The 10707-nt window shown below is 41.0% G+C and overlaps 1 long non-coding RNA gene across 1 annotated transcript in view; it reads right to left on the minus strand.

Annotated features, from left to right (window-relative positions):
• Window positions 1-1292: 1292 nt before the first annotated feature.
• Window positions 1293-10707, minus strand: part of LOC102009476 — a 20749-nt gene continuing 11334 nt past the window's right edge. The window contains exon 2 of the long non-coding RNA XR_263166.1: window positions 1293-1655. This is a non-coding gene — a long non-coding RNA (uncharacterized LOC102009476). The remainder of the gene's footprint in view (window positions 1656-10707) is intronic.

Here is a 10707-nt window from a genome sequence, read left to right on the forward strand (position 1 = left end):
AGGAGTTGTTGATTTGTATCTAGTTATCCCAGGTCTCAGACGTGGGCTTTGTTGGCAGCTGATGGCAGACCATCTGATCCAGCATTCCTTTGCAGTTCAGGACATGTGCATGGCCCAGACTCGGGTTGCACTGGTGTGACACTCCTGGCCCAGTGGGCTTATGTCCCCAGGCAGTTCAGGGTACAGACAAAACCCAGACACAAACTGCAGGGTTGACAGTTTGTATACCACCTGATTCTGTGTCTCCAGTCAGTTCAGGACACATACAGGAACCAGATGCAGGTTGGCCGGGCAGTAATCACAGACTGCCCATGCCTGTGACCCCCTAGGGGGTTCAGGCACAAGTAAAGCATGAACTCTAACCGCTGGACCAGCAGCTCTTGGAGCACTTACTCACTTGGCACTGGGCACGTGCAGGGAGGGGCCACCCATGTCCCCCAGCTAGAGCAGTCCCTGGTGCTACTGAGTGAGGACCTCCTTTCTGCTCCAGGTGCACGGAGGTCAGAGACTCAGTCTGTAATGGCAGCGGGGTCCTTGGTTGCCTGCTCTTTCCCCAGGAAGTAGATGGGAAATACCTGGCTCTCTCCACGAGTTTCAGCTGGGATCCATGGTGGCATGAGTAAAGCAAGAACTTGAACCACGGGACTAGCAGCTCTTGGAGCACTCACTCTGTGCACAGTGCATGCAGTGTCAACCTAATTTTCAACCACTAGGGCCATCCTGAGTCCACTGGAGTCTCTTGGAGGCCATTTCAACATTTATTTTTGCAATAACCTATTATGTCCTGCCTAACTCTGATCTCTCACTTTATATTATTACTGAAGTGAATTTTCTAAAACTCTGGTAAAGATTACATGGCTTTTCAAAAAGCTTTTAGTTGTTCCTCAGGCTGTTCACTTGCCAGTCTTAGACCACTAGAAAACACACCACGGTTTTGCTTACCTCAGAGAATTCTTTCACTTCAACCCTTTTCCATCTCTTTAACTGTGGAAAACCTTTTTATCTTTAGAACTTCTTCCATGAAGGGTTTGAGGATTCTCTTAGTCATGATAGTTGTGCTATATTGTCTTTTTCCGCCACTATTTAACCTCTACTAAAGCTAACTTAATTTTACCATGTCATGTAGAGAACACAAATCACCATCTTCAGTACTTGCTATCTTGTTCCCAGGGGTCCCTCCTCCCTCTCCAAATGATTGTACAGTATATTTTCTGGCTAAGACCGAGATAAAAAGTGACATCAGTGTGGCCACCTTTAAAGCTCACCACAGTACAGTACACTCAGCACAGATATTGTCGTTACCAGCTTATATTTATCAGGGTGGCCTAAATGCAACCACGAAATCTCAGCAGATGAATTTTATGAAAGTTTTCCTTGTGTCTTCCATGCAGATTTGTCTTTCCATGCAGATTTGCAGAGAAGCTCAGCTCTACAGTCACATTGATGATATCAACTTCTTTCTACTTTCTAGACATTTGGATATTTTGCCATCACAGTGTTAGACGAGAAGGAAGAAAAACTAGGAGGCTTGCATGGGGTCTTTTATGAGCCATCCTTGGTGGCAAGAAGTCTATCTGCCCCTTTTCTTGGCAAAGCTCTGTCTTAGGGCCTCTTTTCATTGTAAGAGACCTTGGAGATATATTTTAGCTGTGAACCTAGAATAAGAAGAACAAGTTTGATGAGCATTTAAATTCTCTGACAGATCACTTGACCAGAAATCTTAAAAGTTTTGTGGCAGCACACAGTTTGAGGGATATTGACTTTCTTTTAAATAACAACATAAGCCAAGTCATGAAGGGTGCTACATAGTATTCAGTGGCAAAGCATATATTGGTTGCCCTGATGATGACCCCCATGCTATGGTTTAGAGAAATGTTTCCCAAAGGCCTGTGTATTAAATGCTTCATTCCCAGCCTATGGTACCACTGGGAGGTGGTAGAGACTCCCAGTAGGTAGGGCCTAGTGGGAGGAAGTGATATCACTGGGGTGTATCCTTAAACACACTATCAGACCCCAGCCCCTTCTTGTCCCTTTGTTTCTCAGCTACCACTTGGTGAAGGGATCTCCTGTGCTATGTGCTCTTGCCATGAAATACTGTGTTTCCATGGAACCAAAAGCAACAGAGCCAATTAGCCAAAGCAACATCTGAAATTGTGAGCCAAAATAAACCTTTTTCCTTAATAAGTTGATTATCTCAGGTATCTTGTTAGGCTGACTAACACTCTATGGAAATAACAGTTATGGCAGTCTTACTGACTCAGGTATTCAAGTTATGGCAAATAACTCTTTATGGCAGTCTTACTGCCTCAGACTCCAGTTAGGAATCTGGTTGTATAGTTATGCTCTGAGAACACAGGTCTTTGAACTGAAATTCTCCTTTCAGTCAAGTGGTCCAGGCTTCTTCTCTGATCTGAATGAGATTCAGAAGCCTGCTGTGTGTGGAAGGAGGTGGAGTGAGGCAGCCTTTGCACTCCTTTGTTAGAGATGGAGAAGGATACCAGTGATGTCTTGCAGTTGATTGATCTAGCCGGTTTTCCTCAAAGGCTCATTCAACATGCGAGTCTCTTGTTCCTCACTCAATCCTCTGCTTTCCCTAAATCCTTTACGCCGATGGGCATTTTTGAGCTTGACAAGTGGCGCCGTCTGCATCGAGATAAACCAGAGCAGTCTTGATTCTTATTTAAACCCAGCAGATCTGTGGTTACCAGACATGTGTTCAAGCAGACGGAAACACCTGGAGCCCGCCAGAAAACAGACAGGAAATGGGGTGGACTGAGAATTGTGCCGAAAAAAGCAGCACAATGTTCTGTAAAAATCATTCTTTGAGCAAGATGAAGGAAGGGACCAGATTAGTTCTGATATGCTAATTAACAAGAATTTCCAATAGCAAGTGAGGTTCATTTGAGCCAAGTCCAGTCCCATATTGTGGGGCAGATGAATCTTTTATTTATTTTTTCTCCTACAGCATACTAGGGCCTCTTGAATGTTTTCATTTCTCACATTTATTTGTTTAAAAAAAGGAGTTTGCTGACAGCACCCCCATTAAGATGACTCCCCTTATTTATCAATCCTGCCAAGCTCCCTGACAGAAAAGGGGTTTGGTGCTTTTAAAAATAGGTTTTCTTTCCAAATGAAGCAAAGCGTGGAGAAGGAGGAGAGAAAAGTGAAATGTGAAGCTTGTCATGTGAATGGCAGTTTCATTATTTGTCCTTTTGCTGCTTTTGTTCCCACTGAGGGAATGTTTGGGTCTCTCCCCAATTTGCTAGAGATGAGAGCCCAGTTGTCCAACCATGAAAGACAAGAAAGGACAGAGGGAGGAGAGGATGTTTGCAACCCTAATCCGGCGTCTTCAGATTGAAAGAGAATCTGGGCTCTGTGTGGGTTGCTAAGTATGTGTGCAGAGATTCCAAATTGGAGCTGTCAGGCCTGGAGTCCTGGAAAGCTCTGTTGGACACCACAGTTCCCATGGGTTAAAAAATAACATCATTTGCATAGATATTTTACTCTTTCAAAGCTCCTTTCCATTTCTAATCCTGTTTATCAAAAGATAGTTTCCAGTTCTACGCTCTCTCAGACCTTCTTGCTCTTAGTTCCCACCCAACAGGAAACGCAAAGCCAACGACCTGCTCCTTCCTCCCGGCATCACCCAAACACATTCAGAGGACGCAGCGAGTGCACTCCATGTATGGGAAGAGAGCAGACTGAGACGGAAGAGCGGGCCAGTGTCACTGCAGACTGACAGGCTGGTCCCTGGAGGTGTCGCCAAGGGTTCAGAAACCAGAGGCTTGGTCTGGGCTTACATCTCCCCACTTCTCGGGCCACAGGTGAAACACTGAATCTTTCTAAACTGTGAAGTGTGGCAAGAGTCACGTTGGTTGCTAAATCTCTGTAGTTCTTTTCGCTTCCCGAATGTGCATTTCTGCTACTTTTTTTGTTTATGGTATCCCAATGCTTATGTGAGTAAGATAATGAAATTTGGATAATTTGATTGACCTTGGGCAAATATGACCTAAGTTTTTTCTTTTTAAAACTGGGAAAAATAGTAGTGCCTACCTCATGGGAATGTTGGGAGCCTCAGATGGTAAAACATTGTAGGCATTTACCACAATGCCAGCCATATTGTCAATGATCAATGCATAGTAAATATGATCAGTCCACCTCACAGATACAGGAGGCAGGTGACAGTTTTGAGGTGTGGCATCAGTCTTATTGTTTGCAAATAGAGTCTGTGCATTGGCTACCCTGAATTTCAGGGCATAAATTGTGTCACATAAAAAAGGGGTTGCATCTACCTTAAGGATATAGGGACCCATCTGCTGCATGAACCTCTGCCATTGAGGTGGGAGATATAGGCTGAGATGTCATATTTGGCATATTAGAGTTCCTGACACAATGCCCAGAGTCTACTTATGCTGGGGCTAGCGGGGCAGAAAGAATGTCTAGGCTTCTTTGTCAATGTCCTTGGACCCCTGAATAATCACAACGTAAGTAGTTTGATGATAGAGGCTGCAACGAGGGAGTTTCGACAGTCCCATGATAAACATGCAGCCTCTGAGACACAGGCATTATCTTTTCTTTTGGGTGTATTTGTGAAGACGGACTGAAAGGTATTGACTGAATGCTGGACCCTTAATACACATAACCCTCCATGGCCCATGACTCCTTCCACAACATTTAGCAGGTAGAGCTGTGCCTAATGCCTGTCATACAGTAGTTGAGCCAGGAAAGCTGGGTCAGACACCCCTCTCTTACCACAGTGAAAGCTCTTCCTCCCAGGGATTTAAACTCCATTTTTGGTTTTAGGTAAGCTATACCAAATAAATTAAATAGCTGTGGTATCCTACTCCTCTTGAATTATAGATTAAATTTTGATTAGGTTATTGATTAATCATTTAGGAATGCCTCATGTTTTCAGAAGGCTGACAAAGATTTCTCAAGGTGCTTAACATTCAGCATTTTGAGAAAGCATAGTTATCTGACCATCCCTGTCATCTTTAAATATGCTTCCAAGTGATCAGAAACCACAGATACAAATGAAGAAAAATTAGCATATTCTCCTTCAAGCATAGGTGGGTGCATATGTAAATATGTATTCTGCTGATCTCAATGTGTGTTAACATAGGAGTGTGTGAGTGAGTGGTAGATTAGAGAAAAACAGTGACAGCAATTTAATTAATTCTGCTGGCATTGTTATGCTTTCAAATTCAAGTAAGAGTCGAGATTGGAGGAACCTAGAAATCCCCATGGTTGCTATTGATCTTACTTCACTGTTCAGGAAAAATAGAACTGCAAATTAACAAAACAAACCAACCCTGGGCAACTGATGGCTTATTGATGATGAAATCTCAGAGGAAGTTTGAAGAGCAACCTTCTTATCTGGGAAGGAGGGACTTAGGGACTTCTCAATCCCTATCCCTCTCTGAATAAGAAGTAAGTAACAAGGCTCTCCATCCAAGGAAAAGGAAGGGATCGGTGTTGTGGGAGTTACCTGTTTGGCTCCTTATATCTCTGTCCTTTCACCAGTACTAATTAGCAGAAGTGTTTTCCTGAAAGTCACTATTAGAAGTAATTTTACTCACAAAAGTCTGAAAAGTAAAACCTGGAAGGACAAAAAAAACTAGGTCCACTTATGTGCTTTATTTGAGTTGTTGCATATGTGAATGAAGCTATGGAAACTAATTAGTGCTTATAGAAAAAAGTGAGTCAATTTTAGTAGTCTAAGGAGATGTTAGACTTGTCTATAGCCACTGACCAGGCCACTAACTAGTTGATCTTGGGCAAGTCACAACCTTTTTAGAAAGTGGACAGTCCAGTAGTGTAACTTTAGAAAAGAGGCAGTACTTCTCAAAATCTTTGTTAGTATTGTGTCTATAACTTTTTTTTTTTTTTTTTTTTTTTTGGTTTTTCTCCGGTACCAGGGACCGAACTCACGACCTTGCGCTTGCCAGGCAGGTGCTTTTGCAGCTGAGCTAAATCCCCAGCCCTGTGTCTATAACTTTATCTCTGTAGAGCAAGGTGGAAGATTGATGATGGAAAATTGATTTGTCCCTCAAGGGACAAATGTCCTGGAGACATTTTTGTCATGCCTGTGACAGAGGCAGGTGAACTGAGGAGAGGCTGCTGCTGGCATCTCATGGACAAGGCTAGGAATATTGCTAAATATCCTGCCAACCACAGAACGGGCCCTCACAACAAATAAATCTGAGCCCAAATCTCTAGAGTGCTGAGGTGGAGAAACTGCTCTAAAACTATAAACACTGATTCCATTTCATGATGATCATCACCCAAAACTTCATATGCTAGTATTCAGGCTAAAACTACATTTAAAGACAGATGGAGGGGGGCAGGTGCTTTCTTTCCATAAAGGCATTGCTGAGGCCTAGGAAGCAACCATACAAAAGCCCTGAAAAGCCTAGGATTGGGTTAGAAAAAGGTATTACAAATTATCTTGTATATTTAGGACTATTTGCCACTATTTGCCAGGTATCGGATAAAAGGAGAAAAAGATAAAAACTAGTTCTCCAACTTGCTTATATGCAGGTACTTTCACATGTCAGTTGTTTTTGCAAAAAATGATACTCAGGTATTGTTTACTACAATGTAGGCTTCCTATTACTGCTGATGTAAATTTTTCCTAAATTGATGGCATAAAATAACACTAATTTATTGCCTTAAAGTTATTTAATTTAAAACTCCAAAACAGGCATTCCTGGGCTAGAACCAAAATGTTGGCAGTGCTACATTTCCTTCTGGTACCTAAGGAAGAGTTTTCTTGTCTTTTCTAGCTCCTGGAGGCTGCTCACATTCTGTGGCTTCTGGCCCCTTCGTCTGTCTTCCAAGTTTGCAATATTATGTCCTCTGACTATATGCATTTCTGTAGTCTCTTTTCCTCTTGACCTTAATCTCAGCCAAGAAAAAACAATTTTTAAGGATGCATATGATGAAGTTGAGCCCATACAGATTATCCAGGACAACTGCCCCACCTCAAGGTTCTTAACTTTAGTCGTATTTGAAAAGTCCCTTTTGATGTGTAGGGTCACAGGTTTATGGGTTCTGTTTAGGATGTGGACATATTTTGATGTGTAGGGTCACAGCTTATGGGTTCTGTTTAGGATGTAGACATATTTGAGGACCACCTGTTTTTTTTTTTTTTGGTTTTTCTCCGGTACCGGGAACCGAACTCATGACCTTGCGCTTGCCAGGCAGGCGCTTTGCCACTGAGCTAAATCCCCAGCCCCAGGACCAGCTGTTTTGCCTGACGCCACAGGAGTATATGTATTGGAGGCTGTGATACTGTGCAACTCCATTTTCACAACTGAGCCACTTATTTCCCCAAAATGCAGAGAGTTTTGGCTGCTGATGAGTCTCCACCGAGTTGCTGAGAATTGTCCTCAGCTAAAGGAACAGCCTTTCTAAAACTGCTTTCCAGGAGGCAGCTCACAGCCAACTAAGCAACGCATAGATATGAATTTTTGGTCTTTTATCTCAAGATAGGACCAATCTGGTAGACCGTTCCGGTTCCGAAGCCCATCATAGGATTGGCCAAATCATTTGTTGTGATTGTGTCACAATTCACCTTTTCTGTCCACCCAGTTTCCTTTTCATTACCTCCTGAGGATACTTCCCAGTAAACTTCCTGTGAGTGAGTGTGAATCTTCAGGTCTTTCACTGGATGGTCCAGAGTCATATGAGGGGCAAATGCACAATAAGGCTTTTGGAACAGGCAATGAGGAATCTTCCACTAGTGGAAGTCAGGGATAGCTTCCTGCATGATGTGATGTGATAAAACTTTCAGTAGTGGTCAGCTGCAATGAGATACAAGTGGAAAATCTTGGTGGAGACTGAGATGTCTAGGAAGTTTGGGAGGACAGTAATTATAAAGATTTTAGAATTTTGGGGGGCAGTCTAGGTATTAAGAAATACAGGAATAGATTGGGGTAATCTCTCACCAATTAAAAGGCTAAGTGTGAATGCTATGAGGTCTCCTTTACAGTATATAGAGGATATCCCTAGCCAGGGAATAGACAAGGTTGAGGATTATGTTTAAAACTTAATTATCTGTGCAAAGGGTGTGGTTACAGGATTTGGCTTCTTGAGAGGAAAGAGGACAATAAAGTTTTCAAAAATAGAAGCCAGGAGGCAGTGCTTAACTGTAAGAGCAAGACAGGCACTGAAACTTGTGGCTTCCTTTCCCTGTCCTCTGCCATTCTCACCCTTGTTAAAGCTTTTCAGTTTAAAATGACAATTTTGTACTGCGTTTTTAATTGTTATGTCTCTCAAATTCTTTAACTAGGGAATGACAGCAGGTCTCATGTTGTCTGCAGGCTGCTTTTGTAAATAAAGTTTTATTGGAACACAGCCATGCTATTTGGTTAGGTATTATTTATAGCTTTTGGAACTGAGTTGTTGCAACAGAGATGACATGGTCTGGAAATCTTAATATATGGGTAACTGGACTTTTACATGACAAGTTTGCTTAACTCTACTATGGGAAGTTCCTTGCATTTTCTATTTTTGATTTTATAGTGACTTGAAGAAACTAAGCAGTTTTCCTGTAGAGTTCCCACTGAACCATATCTCCACTCACTTTCTTCTTTCTTTCTTTTTCTTTTCTTTTCTTTTCTTTTCTTCTTTTCTTTCTTTTCTTTTCTTTTCTTTTCTTTTCTTTTCTTTCTTTTCTTTTCTTCTTTTCTTTTCTTTTCTTTTCTTTTCTTTCTTTCTTTCTTCTTTCTTTCTTTCTTGCTTTCTTGCTTTCTTGCTTTCTTGCTTTCTTGCTTTCTTGCTTTCTTGCTTTCTTCTTTCTTTCTTTTTCATTTTCAGACAGGGTCTTGCTAAGTTACTAAGTTTTACAGGCTGAGACTGAACTTGTGATCCTCCTATCTCAGCTTCCCAGAGTGCCAGGGTTACAGATATGTGCCACCATACCCAGCTTAATGTTTCTAATTTGTGTGTGTATGTGTGTGTGTGTGTATTTGTGTGTGTGTGTGTGTGAGAGAGAGAGAGAGAGAGAGAGAGATCAATCCTAGGTAATTTATTTCCCTATCTCCTTTTTGAAAATAAACTATAAATTTGGATTAAAATCTTAATTATATTTACCACACTTATTTTTTGAAATCTATGCATTTTCTTGTTATTCTAAGAAGCTCCTCTTACTTAATTAGTCCAGGAATCCATGTTAGTTGCATGTGTACCATTTGCCAAATATACTTGTCCATGTGGAATAGACAATAAAGCTACAAAAGGAAATCTGTTGTGTTTACTTAAATAGTAGAGATTACTGTTTTGATAAAGTCCAGGAGAAAGCAGCCATTCAAGAAGAACTTGAAGAGAAATGGGCTGGGATAAGGAAAGAAAAAAGAAGGTACTTGCAGTATGTTTATATTCTTACCATTATAAAGAAAAATGTACCCCAGACACAGTAGGAAAGAGCTAGAATTTCAATAAACACCACAGTGGAAATTTATGACTCTCGGTTGCCTCAATAATGAGACCTAATGTTGACTACTCTGTGTGTTTTATCTCCACCTTGCTCAGTCTGTTCAGTACTTCTCTGCCCTTCTCTTTGTTATGGGAAGCTGATGGCATGGGCTGAGTGAGTTAGGAAGTGGCAATCATGCACAGGAGACCTATAGGGGTGGACCAAGAGAGAATAGCAGAGGAAGGCTGTTGACTTCTTGTAACTCCATGTAAGGATAGAGGTTTACAGTAACTGGATGCTTAGTAGGGTTAATGCTAGTTAGAAATATGAGTAAGAAGTAAAAACACAAAACTAAGAAAACATGTGAGAATGCCCTGGACTACCAGCAGCAGGTTGAAGAAGTCTGAGCCCTCAGACAGTAAGGGATGAGATCCAGAAGAGAATGATAGTAAATAATGACCATATCTCAGTAATATCTCTCAATGTTAATACCCTCAACTCTTCAGTTAAAAGACAGAGTAGCAGACCAGATTTAAAAAAAAAAAACCAGAATGCAACAAGTTGTTGCATTCAAGAAACTCGTCTATTCCAAATGATATTCATAGGCTAAAAATTAAAGTATGGGAAACAACATTTAATGCACCAGGATCTTGAAAATAAGCTGGGGTAGCTGAGATAGAATCCAAGCTAAAGAAACAAATAAGGTCACTACATATTAGTTAAGAACAAAAATCCAACAAGAAGAGATAACACTGATAAACATACATGCACAGAGTGCTAGAGTACCTACCTAAATGACAGACAAACTGCTGAGAGTAAAAGATCAAATAATCACTAACACAATCATAGTAGGGGATTTTTTTTAAAGTAGGGGATTTTAAATATTCCACTTTTGCAAAGAGATAGGTCCACTGAACAAAGAAATCAATAAAAAAAGAATAAAAATTTTGTGAGCCAAATCACACTTTTGAATGTATAGACTTAATGGAAATGTCCTGAGTATTCTGGCCCTTTTTAGCAGCACATGGTACTTTTTCCAAGATAGGTCACACACAAATCCACTAAGCATACTTAAATAAATATAAATGGAGAGAAATTAACTCCTGCATACTATTAGACCAATGTGCAATGAAAATAGAAACTAATGACAGAAGAAATTTCAGAAAAAGCAAAAGTCCCTAGAAAACCAACAATATAGTCAAAGGTTGGAAAACAATCCTTCATGCAACAGGAACCCAGAAAAAAGCAGGAGTAGCTATTCTGTTTGCAGACCATGCAAACTTCAAACC

This window comes from Chinchilla lanigera, unplaced genomic scaffold (assembly GCF_000276665.1).
Source record: "Chinchilla lanigera isolate Chin_1 unplaced genomic scaffold, ChiLan1.0 scaffold00062, whole genome shotgun sequence".
NCBI classification, from domain to species: Eukaryota; Metazoa; Chordata; class Mammalia; order Rodentia; family Chinchillidae; genus Chinchilla; species Chinchilla lanigera.